At 30.2% G+C, this 20815-nt stretch overlaps 1 protein-coding gene across 7 annotated transcripts in view; it reads right to left on the minus strand.

The window, feature by feature from the left end:
- The window catches only part of LOC107437530 (nuclear receptor subfamily 2 group C member 2), a 125087-nt gene that overhangs the window by 83041 nt on the left and 21231 nt on the right, over positions 1–20815 (minus strand). Inside the window, exon 1 of one of the 7 annotated variants that reach the window (XM_087155012.1) lies at positions 416–544. The exons of 4 other annotated variants lie outside the window; for them this stretch is intronic. The gene's annotated coding sequence lies outside the window, so the exon portion shown is untranslated. Of the gene's footprint in view, positions 1–216; positions 386–415; positions 545–20815 lie in introns of those variants that run through there. 2 more of the 7 variants (XM_087155014.1, XM_087155011.1) reach the window with 2 other exon arrangements.

A 20815-nucleotide genomic window follows, 5' to 3' on the forward strand; every position in this document is an offset into this window, starting at 1 on the left:
GCACTTAACCGCACACACACACAAGAAAAAAAAGCTGTGACTTTGAACCTTTGAACCGTAAAACCCAATATAATTCCCCTTTCCTTCCGACGTACGATAAAGGTAAACAGAATCATATCTCAAGCAATGAAAAGATTATATATTTTTTGTAAAAGAAACAAACAAAAACAAAAAAACTTGTGGCACATTATTAGATGCACATTTGAATAAACTTACATTATTAGAAACACAAGTGAATTCTTAAAATTATATATCGTAGCCTAAATAAGACAAGTAACACTTCATGTTATCGCCGTTGAAAAACTTAAATTATTTGAAACATATTTTAAAAATTTGCAAACCTCAACAATCCACATAGCGAGTTAACGCTATTCAAACGTCTGTCTCTGTAGCATAAAAAATATTTAGCACTTACACGTGGCATCTCGCACGCAGCAGAGTTAGTACAGAATACTCTCGTTTCTCCTCATAGCTTGAGCAGAGGGGCCTCCCTGGCTGAGCGGTATCGCCCGTCAGACGCAATGTGAAACGTGGAGGTGGCGAGTTCGAATCCTGTCGTAACCCTGGGTGTATTCTTTGTGATGTCCTTCTCTAATTTGTTCTATCTGTCCTTCTACTTGACAAAGGTTTATAGGCCTAAATTGAGCAAACAAGCCTGCAAATGTATGTAATTTCAATAAACAATAAGCTTGCGCAGAATCTGTAAGTGACGCTAAGTAACAGTATAAAGTTTCCCTAGTCACCCTATGGATGGTGTTTTCTACACTAGGGAGCGCTGCAAGCTCGGGACTGCCTAAATTTCCGGGTTACTGTTTCAGTTGTATTTTAAAGCCATTTGGCATCATTGTGTCTTGAGATACTTGCAAACAATGCATTTGATTACTTATTACTTATGTTTACAATGCTAACAATACTGTTTACAATACTAAAAGTGTTAACACTAACGTAAGATGGTGCACAGCTTGCAACACGAACAAACAGTAATAAACAAATGGAAAGAGGCCAAATCAAGACTGCCAAAAAAGCGAGTTATTCAAAATCTAGCAACCATGTCACCTTTTTTAATAATAAATAACAAAATAACTAAAACAAATTTTCACTCCAAACTCCCCAGAATTACATACTAACATTAATATCTTATGAAATACGACAGATTTGAGCTCAGAAATCATCTAGTTTATTTCTTTTATTGAAAACAAAATTATCCGTTTGAAAACATCGCCTATCAGAATAACATGTAGTAAGCAGCTGCAAACTTTCTAACTGGAACTAGAGTAGGTCCCGAGCTCGAGATTGTTATTGTTTATATTTCTATTGAAAACACCATCCATAGTAATTTTGAACTCTTCTCTATCATACAGCAATACTTTTTAGGTAGATAGTAAGGTGCTAAATTTAAATACGCTTCTTATTTTGATGCCACTCTAATATTTCCTACCAGATGTCCCTAAAATGACCGACAATGAGAAAAATCAGTCTAAAGAAAAACGGAATGTTGGTATAGTTTGTTGAGTATTGCTTAGGGAAGCAATTATTATTATTTTTTCAAAACCAATTTTCAAAATTAGTTACAAAAGTTGTCAACTTAAGACGTTGCTAATTGAGAAAAACTATAAAAAAATGCTTTAAAAAAATAATAACCGTAATTCGCAACAACTTGGTGTAAACTAAAGCTAAAATTTCAGACGTCTGTGTAAATATTTCCAGACTAAACCCTAGTTTCCTAGACAAAAAGAAGGTAAACTTTCATTTTTATCTCTTTTAATTGGTTCTTCAAATCGTCGTTTATTTTCCGGACACCCGGTAAGTGAGTGCAATAGTTTAATCTGCAACAAAAGAAAGGAAAGGAACTCCCCTTAGAAACAAGCGGCGACAACATAAAACAACATCTTAACTCACTTTGAGTGGAGATGTACACCCTTTTCGATGGTGATTAGAACCTTCAGCTTAGAACCAAAAGTCCGGGATTGGCGGTATCATCCCAAAGATAACTACCAAGATTGTACCTCCCTCAAAGAACACAGTTGTTAATAATGATGGTCAGTTGCAGTGAGGGAGGAGGAACTTAGAGAAAGCATAGGGTACACACAGTGAAATTAGCGTTGGCGTATTTTAGTGTACTTTCGTTCTTGAATTCTAGAAACTCGCCAATTCTCTCTAAAAAAGTCGTTGACTTATAAAACTGTGCACTGGGTATTTTTCATGTTATTTCTAAAATTAACTTTTTATGGACTTCCTCTTAAAGGAATATATTTCAGTAATTAAGCATTTTTTTGTGTTCTGACAGTATTTATACAAATAAAAAGTCACCAAAATCGAATTGATATGGAAGAAATATAAAAAATTACGAATAAAATAGTATTCAACCCCTGACCACGGCTAAAAATCTACTCTACCACACAACGAACACGTGACTATCTCTTTCTGAACAAGTAGCTATGTTTTTAGAATTTTTGTCGAAAACGAAATAAAAATCTGCAGATTAAAGTAGGCAAATTAATTAAAATCAGGAAGAAACAAAAACGCCATAGAAATATGCCGAAACATAACTTCACTTTCAAGTTTCATGAGCCAACCAAACTGGTTTTGATGTCTTTCTTTCTACCTTCCTCACGAACTGATTCGACTAATTTTGATAACGTTTTTGTCCCTTCCCGTTTAAATATTAATTTGTGACCCCTAATGATTACACTAGAAATGTAAAATGGTAGCGGTCATTTTAAAACATCCCGCAAAATAGTTATATCGAATAAAACTCCCTCAAAATGTTATCAAAAAATATATTTCAAGATATAAATGTGGAAACGTTTTTAAAAGCATGTGGAGAATAAAAATATTTCTTAATTCTAAATAAGAAATTTTGTGCTGCATACATTACATTAGATACATTGTATTAAGAAACATACAAGCTTTTATCAAATTACCCTTTTTTTTTCCAAATTATAATACAAAAGTAAGAGAGAGTATTAAGTTTATCCTAACCTCTTAGATAGGCTATTAAATAAGATTTATAATCTTGGGAAGAAAAAAAAATTAAAATGATTAGTTATTATGCTATAGGTATGTAAAAAGTCAAGGTCATCAAAACAGACGCTGCGCGTCCCATCTTTTGTAAGAACAGATATAAAAACTTTTAATTAACGTTTGGAAAAGAGAAAGGAAATTCTTAAACTATTAATGGGATTTATATTATTTTTCAGGCATCTTACTAAAACTGAATGGAATAGCATAGGTTTCTTTAGTAATTATGAAATTAATATGATTTCTTTCTCTTTTACTTAGTAAACAAAAAATTCAGAAAATGGATTCACAGCAATAATATATGCACTTTAAGGTTTTCTTTTCAACTAATCTGTACTTGACTTACATAAGAATTTAAATCCTATCATGAGGTTAACAGCAATGGGATTTGAAGCCCAAACGAGCCATCACGTAAGTGAGTACAAGCGATGTTTCGATGTTTGAGGCTATGTTTTAACTAGATGCCTTTAAAAAGTGAGTAATATCAAACACTGAAGGGTCGCAAAAGATGGGGGGGGGGGAGTTTAAATTTTTAATCACCTAAAACATTTATTATTACATTTGTTAGAAAATCCTTGTTTATTCTGTATAAAATATTTGGCTTGAACCAGATATTTATCTTTTTAAAAAATTAATTTTAAAATAAAAATAACAAAAATAGATTCAGAGTTTTAGAGGTCAAACGGATGCCCCTTTTCTTATGCGCCAATCATTTGATGCCGTATTAGGATTAAAAAATAAATAAATAGAAAGAAATTAATTAAATTTGTTCTTTCGTTCTTTTTTTTTTTTTTTTTTTTCATTTTTACCGGTTTTTAAAAAGAACGAAGAGATAATGTCGATTCTCCAAGTGCATCGAATATTAAAAAATCTACCCTGTTAAAATTATTTAGAATAAAAACTCAAACAAAATTTAGAACTCGTTAGATGTCTCGTTAGTAATTAAATAATAATGCAAAACCTGCCACGCAAAGAATAAATTAATTTTTTTTTTAATAATCATAATTATATTCTTTAACAAAGGGTCTCTCAAATTCGATATGACATAATTTACAACTGAAATATACGCGGTTAGTTTAACGTAAATAGCGTGACATAATTGAAAGAACAGCATCCTGATCTTAACGATCTAAAGATGGAATAAGGTTGTTTTCTCTTTCTGTCAAATGTTATGACAAAACTATCTTCAATCACGACAAGTTCAAATGGCATTTCATGATGACCAGCTCACCAGGGCGTAGTGTGTCGGCGTAACAGCCAGTAAAACAAACCAAGACAATGAAATCTACTATGCATGGAAACGAAATCGTGAAAGTAAAAATCTTCATCAATTCAAATTCTTTAACATCGTAGGTTAAACACGCTATTAAGAAATAAAAAAAAACAATGGACTATTATTGGTCGCTGCAAGAATAGATAAAATTTTGCTTACTCATTTGGTTGATCGACATTGTAAAGTTTTATGTCATCACTGTTATTCATAGTAAATGCAATTTACGGTTTGCGTTTAATAAATGTATAGGTATTCAGTGGTTTATTCATATTCATTGAATTTTACGATCAATAATTTTTTTTCTTCTAATGACTTGATTTTTCACGTATTAAAACCAATCTTAATAGTTCAAATGGTTGACTTAAAATATGCTAATCATTTTTTAACTCAAACTCAAAAACGTACTTCCTCTTATGTACTTTTTTTTTACCTCCAAATTTTTGACCACCAAAATATAGGAGAGGGAGATAGCCATATATGGAAATTATGGTCACTACAGCTTAGTCAGGGAAGTGGTTGATTTTCACGTATTAAAACCAATCTTAATAGTTCAAATGGTTGACTTAAAATATGCTAATCATTTTTTAACTCAAACTCAAAAACGTACTTCCTCTTATGTACTTTTTTTTTACCTCCAAATTTTTGACCACCAAAATATAGGAGAGGGAGATAGCCATATATGGAAATTATGGTCACTACAGCTTAGTCAGGGAAGTGGTTGATTTTCACGTATTAAAACCAATCTTAATAGTTCAAATGGTTGACTTAAAATATGCTAATCATTTTTTAACTCAAACTCAAAAACGTACTTCCTCTTATGTACTTTTTTTTTACCTCCAAATTTTTGACCACCAAAATATAGGAGAGGGAGATAGCCATATATGGAAATTATGGTCACTACAGCTTAGTCAGGGAAGTGGTTGATTTTCACGTATTAAAACCAATCTTAATAGTTCAAATGGTTGACTTAAAATATGCTAATCATTTTTTAACTCAAACTCAAAAACGTACTTCCTCTTATGTACTTTTTTTTTACCTCCAAATTTTTGACCACCAAAATATAGGAGAGGGAGATAGCCATATATGGAAATTATGGTCACTACAGCTTAGTCAGGGAAGTGGTTGATTTTCACGTATTAAAACCAATCTTAATAGTTCAAATGGTTGACTTAAAATATGCTAATCATTTTTTAACTCAAACTCAAAAACGTACTTCCTCTTATGTACTTTTTTTTTACCTCCAAATTTTTGACCACCAAAATATAGGAGAGGGAGATAGCCATATATGGAAATTATGGTCACTACAGCTTAGTCAGGGAAGTGGTTGATTTTCACGTATTAAAACCAATCTTAATAGTTCAAATGGTTGACTTAAAATATGCTAATCATTTTTTAACTCAAACTCAAAAACGTACTTCCTCTTATGTACTTTTTTTTTACCTCCAAATTTTTGACCACCAAAATATAGGAGAGGGAGATAGCCATATATGGAAATTATGGTCACTACAGCTTAGTCAGGGAAGTGGTTGATTTTCACGTATTAAAACCAATCTTAATAGTTCAAATGGTTGACTTAAAATATGCTAATCATTTTTTAACTCAAACTCAAAAACGTACTTCCTCTTATGTACTTTTTTTTTACCTCCAAATTTTTGACCACCAAAATATAGGAGAGGGAGATAGCCATATATGGAAATTATGGTCACTACAGCTTAGTCAGGGAAGTGGTTGATTTTCACGTATTAAAACCAATCTTAATAGTTCAAATGGTTGACTTAAAATATGCTAATCATTTTTTAACTCAAACTCGTACTTCCTCTTATGTACTTTTTTTTTACCTCCAAATTTTTGACCACCAAAATATAGGCGAGGGAGATAGCCATATATGGAAATTATGGTCACTACAGCTTAGTCAGGGAAGTGGTTGATTTTCACGTATTAAAACCAATCTTAATAGTTCAAATGGTTGACTTAAAATATGCTAATTATTTTTTAACTCAAACTCAAAAACGTACTTCCTTTTATGTACCTTTTTTTTATCTCCAAATTTTTGACCACCAAAATATAGGAGAAAGAGATAGCCATACATGGAAATCATGGTCACAATAGCTTAGCCAGGGAAGTGGTCAAAAGTTTATGCTTCTCATGCTAATTTCACTTTTTGAGTTATATTTCAGCAATATAATTGCATTATATTTCGCTGCAATATCAGGAACATTTTTAGCGTATCGAAATTTTTTTTGCACGCATTTATCCAAACATAATGTCATGCCAAAAAAAAAATTATTTTTAATATTTATTTCTATTTTATTTAATAATGGTCAAAAAATTTTTGAATTACAGTAAACAAATTGGTAAATTATTTTAAACTAAGTCTATCTAAGTAAATAATAAAATAAAATATTTGAACGTAATTGGTTGGTCGAATAGTTTTTTAAAAACGTAATAGTAATCGAAAAGTTAACTATTAGGTTAATAGAATAAAAATCGAATAGTTTTTTTAAGAACCTATAAATACAGCTTTTTTAAGAATTTTATAACTCAGAAAATATTCCGCCGATTTCGTTTAACACTAGAAAGACTGAAACTTAGTATATACCTATATTGCCCAAAAGCAGTCAAAACGATTGCATTGTGAAAGAATGACAAATGCGTTAAGAAATTTGTTTAATTAATTTTTTATATTATTTACAGTTATATAACAAGTTATTAGTAAATATTAACAATAAAAAATTTACTTCACTTGAAAAGAAAATATTAATTTATGCATTATTATTTGTACATTTTTTGCAAATGAAAACGCAGTTAAAAAGCAGTCAAAATGACTTTTTTAGGCAACCTAGTGTTAAATTTGCATTTTGTCATTTGAATTACTTTGTTTAAAATGGTGCAAAAATTTGAATACCTTACAATTCAAAATTTTCAGACCATTTTTAAGAAAAATGCTAATAAATAGTAAACAATCATTAAAGAATTATTTTTTGCATCGGATTATCTTTAAAATTGTGAGTAAAAGTTAAGTTTTTCGATTCGCTGAATATGTTTCTAATTCGTTTAAAAGTTTATAGCTAAAAATTGAAATTGTATTTTTTTGTGAAAATTGGAAAAAAAGAAATTGTGTAAACTCATGTTTGTGAAAATTGCAACATCATGCATCATTGCAAATTGAACCAAACTTATATTAAATGTAAGATATACAAATAAATAGAATAACAAAGCGAGCGTAGAGAGAGAACTCGCTCCTTATCTGCCGTTTGTCCCATGTACATGAAGGACTGTATGCGGTAAACGGTTAATTAGTGGTCAACATGCCACGTCAAAAGCAGACAACGCCATCTGAACAACTAACGGAGTTCGCATCAGGTCGTCAGAGGAGGGATTTTCGTATCGAAAAATCTCAGCCCGCACGCAGTGTTATGCCACTACAAGTGATACGTGTTTGGACACAGGAGAAACAAACAAGGCGAAAACCTGGCAGTGGGGCAAGCAATAGAACATTAGTATGGAAGGACAGACACTTCATCCGCATGGCAGTGATTTAAGGAGCAGCGTTCTCTCGTGTACGGCTCCCCATTCTTTGATGTATTCCAGGTGTTATATTTTAGCAGGATAATGCCCGTGCACATGTTTTAAAACTGCACAAGTCGTTATCAGTTTGCAACAGATTTTGCTTCTTCTATGTTCGCTTATTCTCCGGATATGTCACCCAAAGAGTATGTCTAGATTTCATCTGTCAGTGACACACTCGTAGAATGCCATTTCCCAGAATGCCATGAGGTATGCATGCAGGCTCTCATAGCTCAGCGTAACAGACATCAAAACACTGATTTCCGACTTTTTTGTTTGTTTGTAAATTTGATCGTTTATCTATCACTATCAGTAATATTCGGAATAAATTTTATTAATTTCTGATAATTTCTTCCCAGTGTTGCAATTTTTACAAACATCAGTGAATATGTATTAAGGGGCCAGAATTTTCTATCGCTCTCATGATAAAATCATTGGGATCATACATTGGGCCATATTTTGATGGTGAAAAATTCAAATCCATAAAAAAAGGTAATTAGAGAACGTACGTTTTCGCGTCTGATAATGTAACTTAATAAATAATTAAAACTAAATAATTAGCATATTTGAGATCAACCTTTGAATCATTATTGGCACATATTAATAAATGAAAATTCGCTAAATAAAACAAAAGTTATTCATATTTTTATATACACTATTGGCCATTAAAATTGCTACACCAGGAAGGCGACACACCACGAGCGCAAAATTTGCAGGACGGATACAGCATGTTGAGGTATGCAAATGATTAGCTTATCAGCGCATTCATGGAAAGCAGGCGGCGGTAGCGACACCTACACCGTGTATAAAAGAAGAGATTTGACAGTAAGTTTCCCATACAGAAATTAAATTTGAGCGTTGTTCTTGGGTGAAAAAGTTTTTGTTTTGCCTCCTGTAAGAAGGAGAAATTCCTACCAGCACGTGTCTGAGTTTGATCGAGATCCCCTGATTGTTAGCAAAATATGGAATCGATGCGATGGGTTCATGACGGTCATATGGAACACCGCGCAGGAACTCAGCAGCCCCGCATCACTAACAGCCGAGGAGACAGACATGTTATCCACATGGCCTTAAAGGATCGTACAGCTACGTCACGAACCCTGAGTCAACAAATGGGGTCATTTGCAAGACAATAAGCGTCTGGACGAACAGTTCGACAACGTTTGCAGCAGCATGGACTGTCAGCACAGCGACCACGGCTTCGGCTGCCCTTGATGCTGCATCGTTGGCAGGAACGCCTCAAATGGTGTGATCAACGACGAACCTGGACGCAGGAATGGCATGACGTTGTTTTTTCAGACGAATCCAGGTTCTGTATACAGCATCATGATGGTCGTATCCATGCTTGGCGACATCATGGAGAACGCCCATTGGCAGCCTGCGTTCGACATCGTCATACCGGCCCATCATCTGGAGTAATGGTATGGGGTGCCATTGGATACACGTCTCGATCACCTCTTGTTCGCATTGGCGGCACTTTGAACTGTAGCCGTTACATTTCTGACGTGTTAGGGCCGGTTGCTCTGCCTTATCCTCGAGGTCACCATAACGCTACGCTTCAGCAGGACAATGCACGACCGCATGTTGCCCGCACTGTCCTGACCTTCCTAGACACAGAACATGTTCGCCTGTTGCCCTGGTCAGCACGTCCTCTTGATCTTTCATCAATTGAAAACGTCTGGTCAATGATTGCCGAACGACTGGCACGCCACCACTTGTCAGTAACTAAGGTCGATGAATTGTGGCATAATGTTGAAGCTGCATGGAATGCTGACCTGTATCCGTCCATGCTATCCAATCTCTGTTCGACTCGATGACCAGGAGAATAACTGCTGTTATTGCTGCCAGGGGAGGCTGCTCTGAGTACTGATTCCTCAAGATCTATACATCTAAATATCCTGAAAATTTAATCACTTGTTCTTCTAACTATAATGTATGTGCCCAATAAATATAATTTTGTTGTTTGCTTTCCTTCCTGGTGTAACAATTTTGATATATATATATATATATATATATATATATATATATATATATATATATATATATATATATATATATATATATATATATATATATATATATATATATATATATATATATATATATATATATATGGATTTGAAAAATCCTTTGATAATCTTATGTCCGTTCTCCGATTTATTTTATTTAGGATCTATTGGTTAGTAATTTTGAAGTTTTAGCTAAGCAAATTTATCCCAGTGAATTAATTCTTAACAAACCTAATATTTGAAATCGTTCAGCAAATTTTCAAGATTTAACTCTTTAAAATAAATGACAAATTTCCCTTGACAAAAGAAATGATTTTAACTCTATTTTAATTCCAATTTATCTAATAAGGTTTTCTCGAATATTATTACCAATCAGATTCTTAGGTATTACAAAAATAACTCCTATTCTAAAGAATTTTTAAAAGAGACTGATAATTTTAAATCAGATATAAGTAATAACAATTTTCCATATTCAATCTTTCAATTTTCTTTTAATATAACTAAAAACAACTTAGAACAATATTTTTTCTGAATATAGTATTAGTTCTGATTTATTTTTAAGGTAGAAACTAGTTATGATAAGCTATTTCTAAAGCCAGTGGATTAAATAATTTTGATGTATGACCTTTTATACTGTATAAATTAATTCATTAAGTAAACTTCTAATTTGTAATTCTTCTAATTCCTTTATTAAAGAGTTTTAAATCTTTATTGTATAGTGTAATAAACAGTTTACTTCTTTACTTATTTATTTTTCGCAAATAAGTGGATAAGGACTCTAACCTATAAACAACACCCCCGATGAATGCTGGCAACACTTTCAGACATAACTGTTATGAGGGAATGTATGAATGAAGGATAAAGTCTAAAAATGGATTTTTATACATATATGTGGGCTCTGACTTATAAACAGTCCCCCTATGAAAGAAGGAAAGTTAGTAAAATGGTTTATTCCAAGTTTGTGTTTTTATGATTTTTATAAACTTCTTTTTCCTATTATGGGCGTCTGTTACTTAAATTTTTCCAAACATTATTATTCTTAAAGTATTTTTTTATAGATGGCAGTACTGAAATTTAATTTTCTTTTTTTACCAAGTATTTTATACAATAGAGCTAAAAGCACGTACTTTATTTTTTTCTCAGCAAATTTTGTTAACTGATAGATTAGTCAATCTATTTTTAACGCATTTTTTATTATAATTTACTTTATATAGGTAAGTTTGCTTTCTGCTTTTTTTTTCTTACATTTTAAACTCATTATCTACAAATACATTATTAATTTTTTCTTCTTTTTTTCGAAATGTCTCTTCGTTACACATATATATATATATGTACAGGGGATGGGGACAAAATAATGGAAACACTTTTATACTAACACATTTTTTCTTATTTCTCAAGAAATACTTAGCGAAACATTTTTTAACTTCAGAAGTGTTTAGATCATGCGATTTCTTATACTTAGCAATGAAGTTTAAAGCTTTAAGAGGTTTGACATACCGATAATAAATTACAAACGGAAATTAGTGTTTTTGAACACCCTATGCCAAAAAATGTACCAATAAACTTGCAACAATATTTTTGGTTATTAATTGTAACAATTGCACCTAGCTTGAATATTCATGGATATATGGACATTTTAATTAGTCTTGTAATTTTGAACTCAATCCAGAAGACTAGGGAACTCATTGATCAATTATTGGAAGAAAGTTACTTTCGAAGAGGGATTTTTGATGGAACTAACCCGCAATTGCGTTACATGGAGAGAAATACCAACCATGAAAATCTCTTACGGTTAGCTTGACGACAAGGGGACTCTTAACTCATGATTTTTTGAGTCAGTGCTGGCGCAAACTATTCACTACTGAGAATAGTTTGCGCCAGCACTGAGGTCGGTGCAATCCAGGCACGAAGTTCATATTGATCAGCCATCACTTGGATTCAGACCCGAGTCTCTTCATTAGAAGGCGAGTGCTCTCCTGAGCCACAACGGCTTAATTTGAGACATTTGAAGAATATGACGTATTGACTAGATCCTCCTATATTTTTAAAGAATTCTATCAAGGTTTATTTTTGTCCCATATTATAAGAAAAGGTCCCATGTCAGTTCCTTAAAATAGTTAAATCACTTTAAAACTAGAGCTGATTGGATATTTTCGAAGTCATTTTCATGTTCAGGGCCTTGATTAGGTAGATAACAGCTAGTTTCGTTCTTGTAACATTTTAATATGGTCTATTGAAATCAAACAGACAACAACAACAACAACAAAAAAAAAATGTTGAGCATAGTTCCTGAAGATGGTTCTTCAAACTATTTTTCAATTTCAACCAAATATACGTAGTTGAAATTAAAACAACATATTGAACTGCCAACCCAAGAATGAGACAAAATATGCATCATCTAATAAATATAAATTTCGATGAAAACGATACATTTAGATAGTGACCCGTATTTATAAAAATCACGTATAACATCCCGGACAATCAAAACAAGCCACCTTCAAAATCGTTCTGGTCAATTTAAGTTACCTCTTTCTTTCAGAAAAAGAGTAATTGCTATTAGGTGTAAGATATATTTGTAAATAAACTGGGCGATATCAGCCCAGGCATAGAGGACCTTGATTAGGGTCGATGTCGTTAAATTGCAAACATTGAAAAAGCTACATATGCGCATAAAAAAGAAATCAAAATTGCTCCCACGCTGCAGGGTCACCACGCCCCATGAATGTGGACCACAAACAATCTTTTTTCCAGCAGGCAACCTTGAAAAGTCATAAGGAAGTCAGACCGGACTTTTGGATAGATGCTTAAGTCCCTAAAGCAGTTCCTGTCCCTTAGGCTAAGTCCGACCTCGTAACACTTGCAAATGCTGCATATGCAGAAGGTCAAATTTCCATCTTTTGGACGAATATCACTATCGTTATTTTAAGCTGCTAAGCAGGTTAACGAAGATTGAAATTATCATCATTTAGAAACGATAACAATTTTTCCTTTCTTTTTTTCGACACAGCTTTCAAATTGGAGCGTTGTGAAGCAAGCAGAAATTAAAAGAGTGACATTTACGACTGTAAAATTAGGTTAAAGACAGCTTTCTCAACTTAAGACAGTTAACTCTTTGTAAATATCGAGCACACAATAAGACGGGTGTTATGATATTTTTTATAGCAAACTCATTCATAAGCTTTCAACTATAAAATTCTATTTAATATTGTATAGATATTTTATTTTTCTTGCAACGAAATAGAAATTCCTTTTTATATCAACTAATATTTCTTTCAGTGTGACTTAATAGTTGGATACTTCATTCTAAATTATGTTAAAATGACTAGTTAAGTATACCACGAAAATACTGTATCTATTTTCAAAAAAGTTTGTTTTGTTCACGTTTGTTTTTCGGTAGAAGGAAAAAAAGGTACCGGTTAAAAGGATCCCTGGAAAATAAGGTCCGGTAAAAAGGTACCTCAACAGGGAAAATGTGTAGGGAAATTTCATGTGAAGCATTCTCTGCATCAAGAAAGCTTCTCTCTCGATTTCCTCAGTTGATTTAGATTGGCTAATTAAAGTAAGGGGGATATTCAGAGGTGCGTATTTCTTTTTTAAGAGGGGTTTTATTTAACATGTCCTTTTTTTTAATACAGTTACGTTATTTTCTATTTTTCAAATTATTTTTTGTAGAAGGGCACGATTTTGTAGAAACGATTTCTTACATCATGAAAGTTTTTCTTACTATTTTAACAGACATAATTTAGTTTCCTAATTGAGGGATATTGAGTGGAACATATTTATTTTCTTTCTTTTTTTAAGAGGGTTTAATTTTGATGCTTTTTTGTGAAAGATATAATTTTCCATTTCAGATTATTTTTGTTGTAGAAGGAGCTGAAATAATTCCCTGCATCATAAACGTTTCCTCGCTACTTTAACAGTTAATATTTAGATTTTCGAATTGAGGAATGAAAAAGGTACTTTTGAGTCAGACGTCTCTTTTTATTTTATTTTTTATTTAAGAGTGGGAGCTTAAAAAAAAAAATTCAAAATTTACTATTTTATTTTCTAACAATTTTTTTTGTAAAAAGTTCTTTAACGATTCTTAGTATCATGAAAGTTTTTCTCGCTAATTTATCAGCTATGATTCAGATTAGCTTATGATTATGGCAAAGGGAGGGAACTTTCATGTAAAATTCTCTTATTTTAAAGGGTTATTTTATGTATTTTAATTTATCATTTTAAATATTCTCCTAAAAATGAGAAATTTTAAATGTCCTATCCAAACACTTTGTATTGTTAAAAAACTACACCGAATAATGTGTAAAAGTATTTTCAACAATTTAAAGCATTTAAAAGTAAAACTAAATTTTGTTTTTAAAAAAAAAATCCCATCTATCTATTGACATTTGCAAGGTTTAAAAAAAATTATTGTTATTAAATTTTGATCTTTAATGTCGAGTGTAGATTTTTATTTTCTTATTAGGAAAAAAAAAAAACTGACTTAAAGTTGTTTTTTAATTGTAAAATAGAATGACATAAACAAGAATAAAATTATAAGTCATCAAGGGGAAAAAACCATTTTAATGTTATCACTTTTCCTACTTCCATTTTTTCATTTCCAACTATAATTTTATACAAGATTACTATCGAATGTTACCTCCTACCATTAATCGAATTCAACTTAAGGTCGGCGGTAATGACCTTCAGAACTTTTCTATCATATCAACATAATGAAGCATTGCCAAACAACGGATATGACTGAGTGAATTTTCGAACGAAACTATCAAAAACTGGTAAAATAATAATTTTTGAAAGAAGTTAGTGGGAAGATTATATTACAAACAACAATAACATAAAAACTTTAACATAAAACAAAACCACCTCGATGCTATGTGATAAATATTCGTTTCAAAAAAAATTATGTTTCAATAAAAATTAAGTTTTTTTTAATAAAGTTTCAATCAAATAAACGAATTTTAACAATTATTTATGGGGGGTAACTAGTATTAACAAAGCAGCAAGCGTAGCAAAATGTAGAAATTCTTCCACTTCATACCACTTTACAGAAATTTAAAGAAACAGCAGTCCAATTTTTATAGTAACATAATGAGATAATTGGGCTTCATTTTTTGATAAAGCATTTATTTTTTAATTTTATTTAATTTATTTTTTTTTAATTTTATTTTATTATTTTTTTTTTATTTGAAGTGCAGTTTAATTTTAAAATTGAAATAAACTATTTTTAATTGCTTCCCAAAATGGGAGTTTATTAGCGAGCAATATTATGTCAAAGCACCAGACATTTAAATCCAAATTCAAAGTTTATTTTCTTCGAATTAAATACGAATTTTAAATAAAAAATTAAAATGTTTTTTTAAAACAAAAGTTTGATTTAAAAAAAAAAACATAAAAATAATTTAAAAACTACACTTAACATTTCAAATATGTAGTATATATTAGTGTTTAATTCCTAGAAAGTATGTTTTTATGTTAGTTAAACTTTTAATTTTGATTCGAATATCAAATAAGTTGTCTTAATGTTGCACATCATAAAATTTGAATTTTACGAAAAATTAAGAAATTTTGATTTCTAAATTTTGAAAATGTGTGTTTGAAAAATGGTATATTTTAATTATAAAATCAAATTGTACTTTTTGTTTTAAATAAAATAAAATTCTTTAATAAAATATATTAACTTACTATTTTTGAACTATTTTTTAATTAGAGTACTGCATTAAAAATTCTGCAATTGTTCATGAATGCATCACACGTGTTCATAAAAATATCCTCAAGTTTGTAAACGTTTTCCACAAATTTAAATACCTGCAATAAGTTTTAAAATGAATGAACGAAAGTTTAAAAAATATAGTTTGTTAGTACAATAAAAACAAGTATAATAAGACAAAAAGAAAAAAAAAGTAAACAAAGCAACAAAAAAAATCTTTTGGTAAAGAAATTATTTTCAAAATTTTATTATAATAACATAAAATAAAAAAAAGATACGTTTATCAAGTAGAGTAAAAGTAAGAAATTACATATTTTGTCAAAATTAAAGCGAAAACTCCATGCGAAAACGCTATTTTAAGACGGGGGCGGGGGACTTCTTTTTATATTTGATAAAAATAAATTTAGAATATTAAATGACAGAATTCTACTAAAAAAGACGGTCTTTTTTCAAAACAAAAAAAGAATATTATTTTCTTATTAGTAATTTTGTGTATGTTTGTTTGTTTATCTAGGAAGTTGGAGGGAATTTCGACTGTTCATTAGTTTCACTTGCACCATTTAGGAAATAATATTAACTTGTAATATCAGGTAAAAAGCGCCGGTTGAAATTTGAGCACTGTAATTCATCTGAAAGTATTTGAAATTTTGATTGACGATTTTTATTTCGTGATAAATTTGCTTGCACAATTTAATCGTAACTAGCATTTATATCAGGCATATAACTCCTGGTGAAATTCGAGAACTCTAGATAGTCGGCAAGTGATCGGAATTAATTCTATTTAGCATTAAAATAATGATAAATTCTGTTTGTTGTGGTATTAAAAAAATGATTGAAACTTGCTTTATTATCTGGAAAGAAATGCCGATCTGAGTGCTCGAGCTAGTAATTTGAGTGTATTGAGTGAGTGCTACCTCTAGTCCGAGAGTAATTGCAAAATTCTATCCACACAGAAACGAAAGCGGTTAATAAAAACGTAGTAAAAAATAACGTGTAACATAAGAAAATAAAAAAGAGAAAATATGTTAAAAAGGGAAAAACAAAATTGAAACTCGTTCTTTCTCCTTCGCTTTCAATGCCGCTTTAAGGCAAAATACTAGGATTCTTTTTTTCTTTACATATTTTTTGTAGGTTTAATTTTATCTAACAAAGTTAATCTTCTAAGTATGTGGTTGATTAACAGGTCGAATAAAATTAAAATATTCATGATAAGAGAAAAGCAATAAATCTGAATTTCAAATAAGATTTACAGCACCAGGGGTTTGCACCCCCTTAAATGCCTGAGTTAAGGGGGTTCTTCCGGACCATTTTCAGTAAAAACTGAAATCCACAGCATCGGAATGTTAAGTTTACTCTGAATAGGATTTTGAAACTTAAATATTTTTAATGGCAACGTCTCTCAATAACTTCATAAATTTATATTCGATTGGTTTAAAGTTTAACAGAGTATGTAATTAATGCAGTTTCTATTACACATAGATGTCTTTGATTACATTTATTGTTTTTAATTGATTAATCGATATACATTTCTCAATGCCATTATGTTTAAGGGTATTTTTCAATAAATATTTTACCAATTTGTTAAAAATAATTTTAAAAAAAAAAACTAAATGTAAAACAAACTAATATAACATTAGACTTCCTTTTCAATTTTAGATAAAAGTGATAAAAATGTGAAGAAGTTATGAGACCCGTTATTAATAAATGAAATTGAGGATATTTAAAAGAGAAAAAAAATTGTACTGGAATTAATTTTTTATAAATTATGCGCCCTTCTAAAGATGCACCCGGTGACAAATGTCCCCTTCCATCTAGCTACGCCATTGTTTCAAACAAATGAATATTTAAGTTCTGACTGCTTTTTTTTTATGCCAATTAATATTTTTATTTTTCACAGTTAAAATTTAATAGTTAAATATAAAAATCATTTCATTTCATTACCTATAGCAAAAGTTGATCTTCTAAATTTTTTTAAAAATTATAGTGCTATTTAGTGCATGCTTTGTAATAAAAAATAATTTTTGTAATAAAACTTTACAAGTCATACTCTTTAATAATCCACATCAATATCAAAACTTTTCATTCCACTATATTATTTTAGTGATCTAATAAAATATGTTTAATATGTTAATAAGGTTTAATTAAACAGGTTAAGAAATAATTATACATGATGAAAAATGTTAATAAACCCGTACTTTTGTAATTTTTTTCTGGTTGGAACATCATTTCAGACCATGTTCAACAGTTTTAACATTATTTCCCAATTTTTTTTTAGACATATGAAGGGCTTAATTATAATTAAATGATTAGTGATAATCTACACTTTGTTTCAAGGGTGACATTTTACGTCTAACTATTACTTAGTATTATTTCGGTACGGTATAGCTACTTTAAAAGTACTTATTTGGTAAAAGGTAATTTACATATTAGAACCATGCACTGTGCTTTCAAGATAATAATTTGAATATTTTCTCATTAGCCTGCAAACTGAGAATAAAATAGATCAAAATAACTTTAAATGGAAATGTTTTATATTGCTACCATTCTACTTGTTTATTATGTAGTTTAAAGTCATTTAAATAAAAAAACTTTTTTTCTGCAAGTACTAAAAAGACAGCTTTTACGATAAAAACAAAATGTTCCTTCTAAACTATTTTAAGTTTAAATAAAGTTAAAATTTTACATTAAGGTTAGGTTTGTTATTTACGATGAACCATTTTTGATAATTATACATTTGAATATAGATTATACATTTTAGGATAAAAATTCGAAGAGACATTCAACTGAATTTAAGTAAATTAGTTTTATAACCTATTCTACGATAACCTGAAATAAAAACTATGCTTTATATTTTTTTCCAACAAGTTTTTAATTGAGAAAATTTTGAAATCCCTAACACTTATTTGAAGTGTTCACGTTATAGCATTTGCACTCTTAACGTCTTAACTTGTTGTCAAACGAGTGACTTTCTAAAAGAGTAGTCAACTGCTTGATAACAAATGCACTTGGAAGTTTCTTCCACTCCAAAAACACTCAAAGATTGTAAACTAGTTTCTTCATCCACTGAGATCTGCGAAATTTAACTTGTTGAAAAAATAAATTCATGCTGAATAGTTAAATAAAATTAAAAATAATATCTTTTCTCAAGAAAATTCATTTTTTTCAAAAATAACACTTCTTAGAACTCTTTTCTTTTTAAATCGATCTTCATTTAAAAAAGACTTTCTTTATGAAGTTATTGTAACTTAGTTATTCTGAATAATTTTTTTTTCATTTAGTTCATTATAAATAATTTTTGAATCTTTTTACAAAATAGGACACTGTTATTTTATAATTCTAATAATTCTTAGCAGTCAAAGTGACAATCTCTCTCTCTCTTTATTTATTTATTTTTTAAAAAAAGTGAGATAATCTTCCTCCTTTTTCTTATTTTAATCTACATGCTTTCTTAAAAATGAAATTTATATAATATTGCTAATAGGATGAAAATAAACTTAGTGATGTTGACAGTTTTTATTCATTTTAAAGATAACTTTATTTTTAGAATTAAAAATTGCTATTTTTTAAATAAAATTGAAGTAGCGAAAAATATCACGCTAAGACTAGAAACAACTTTATTTGGAAAAATATTCCAAGAAACTAAAACTAGCTGGTTAATTTAACAACAATTGTAAAACGTTTAGAAAATAAACATAAAAATGCTTTAGAAAAGAATATCAACTGTCACAAAGAACGGGAAGAGGTAGGTGGTTCACTATTTCATTATCTCAGTAATAAAGGAATTAGGGTAGGACTGACATGCTGAAAGGAGATAAAATCCCCAGGAGACACTATCGATCGAAGTTTCCACCCAATCCCTTTTAAAATTGCCTTCTAAGTTTTAGAGGCATTTCCCAATAGCTAAAATGGTACTAACCTTACACTCCATTCTTAAGAGAAATAAATTTTTTTTAGAAAAATATGCATAGTAATTGCTATAAGATGGTCGTATAATATTTCCACTAATCAAATACTCTACATAAATGCAATTATTCCATACATATTCAAATATTCAATAAACAAACATTCGATGGACTTTTCTGAAAAGTAATAATATATTTTCACGATTTTTAAAGTTATGTTACGTGATTTTTAAAATGTATTATTTAACTTTTAAATTTTTTTTTCTTGCATGGATCACTTTACACCACGGTGCGACAAAAAAAAAAATTAAATAAATAAATAAATTAAAAAAGTAAAATTTTTTGTGACATGTAATTTAATTTTGTGACAATTTCAATGCAGTAATTAAAAAGTTGAAATTAAAAATATTCCATATATATTCAAATATTCGACATATATTCAATAAACAAATATTCGACGGACTTTTCTGAAAAGTATTAATATATTTTGGTAATTTTTGCACGATTTTTAAAGTTATGTTACATGATTTTTAAAATGTATTATTTAACTTAAAAAAATTTTTTTTTGATTTTTTTTGCATGGATCATTTTACACCACGGTACTACAAAATAAATAAATAAATAAAAAAAAGTAACATTTTTTGTGACATGTCATTTAATTTTGTGACAATTTCAATGCAGTAATTAAAAATTTGATGGGTTGTAACTAATATTACGAACGCTTTATTTCTATTCACAGATGTATTTTGAAGTTATAATTTAAGTTTAATTACTTTTCTTAAAAACTTAGAACATTATTTATCATATAGCAAGTTAAATGAGTTAAAAAAAAAACTGAATGATAAATAAAATTGTTATTAATCAGAGTTGAGATGCCACAACTATTGTTTAATAAAAGTTTTTGTGTTGTGGGGTAAAATAATTGCACTGAACAACTTGAAAGATTTTATGTGAGTAAAATTATTTGCTTTCTATATTTTCATATAATAACTAGATTTTGCATCAGAGTAACTTGGCAGTGCATACAACATGACAAATATAGTTGTTGTTGCTAATTTACGTCGCACTAGAGCTGCACAATGGGCTATTGGCGACGGTCTGGGAAACATCCCGGAGGATGATCCGAAGACATGCCATCACAATTTTAATCCTCTGCGGAGGGGATGGCACCCCCGCTTCGGTAGCCCGACGACCTGCGCGCGAAGTCGAGCACTTTACGGTAGCACAGTTTAACGAGGACCAATACCGCACACCCTCGGTCCCTACGCAGTCTGATCCAAGTGGTCACCCACCCGCACACTGACCGCAGCCAGTGATCTGCTGGGAACCGTGTCTT

Source organism: Parasteatoda tepidariorum, chromosome 11, assembly GCF_982258835.1.
Source record: "Parasteatoda tepidariorum strain Cologne lab strain chromosome 11, Ptep-v5.0, whole genome shotgun sequence".
NCBI lineage: Eukaryota > Metazoa > Arthropoda > Arachnida > Araneae > Theridiidae > Parasteatoda > Parasteatoda tepidariorum.